The sequence below is a fragment of the Cucurbita maxima genome, unplaced genomic scaffold (genome assembly GCF_002738345.1).
Source record: "Cucurbita maxima cultivar Rimu unplaced genomic scaffold, Cmax_1.0 Cma_Scf00034, whole genome shotgun sequence".
NCBI classification, from domain to species: Eukaryota; Viridiplantae; Streptophyta; class Magnoliopsida; order Cucurbitales; family Cucurbitaceae; genus Cucurbita; species Cucurbita maxima.
Window position 1 is genome coordinate 4965 of NW_019272050.1, and position 901 is coordinate 5865.

The window sequence follows — 901 nt, forward strand, 5'->3', positions numbered from 1 at the left end:
TGATTCTTACTGTGTTTAGAGCTTTTTCAGGATTCAACTCCAACTTTTCAGTTAAAACATTGTAGGAAATATTGAAAATTATATGCTAAAGTTTCCCCTATTATTGAATGTAGGAGAGAAATGACCTTCTACTTTCATCTTGTTTTTCTTTACTACTTTAATGAAGCTAAAAACTGACAAGGTAAACCGCCTGATTTTACTCCGTCTTAAAAAGGGGTAGAAAAAGAATAAAAAAGTCAAAAGATCAAAGAAGCTGATGTGATTCTTTTGTTAGATGTGGCATTTGTAACAATAGTTTGTTAAACGAACACGACTCTCCACAATGGTATGATATTGCCCACTTTGAACATAAGCTCTCATGGCTTTGCTTTGGGCTTCCCCAAAAGGCCGCATACCAATGGAGATAGTATTCCTTGATTATAAACCCATGATCATTCCTTAAATTAGCCGAGGTGGGACTTTCATCATCCAACACCTCCCCTCGTACAGAGTACGCCTCCCCTTAATTTAGGCTCGACTCCTTTTTCTTTTAGAGTTTTAGTCATTTTTTACTATGCCTTCGAAGAGACTCGGCTCCTTTTTCTTTTGGAGTCCTTTGTTCAACATTTGAGGATTTACCAACCTATTGGCACGACTAAGTTTAGGGCATGACTCTGATACCATGTTAAACGAACACGACTCTCCACAATGGTATGATATTGTCCACTTTGAGCATAAACTCTCATGGGTTTGCTTTGGGCTTCCCCAAAAGGTCTCATACCAATGGAGATAGTGTTCCTTGATTATAAACCCATGATCATTCCCTAAATTAGCCGATGTGGGACTTTCATCATCCAACATAGTTTTCTGCCAATTTATTCATAAAAAAGTTAATTCCAAGAAAAGGAAGTAGAGAATCTAG

General features: G+C 37.4%; 1 protein-coding gene across 1 annotated transcript in view; it reads left to right on the forward strand.

Moving 5' to 3' along the window:
* Positions 1 to 901, forward strand: part of LOC111467685 (pullulanase 1, chloroplastic-like) — an 11323-nt gene that overhangs the window by 2191 nt on the left and 8231 nt on the right. The window lies entirely within an intron of this gene.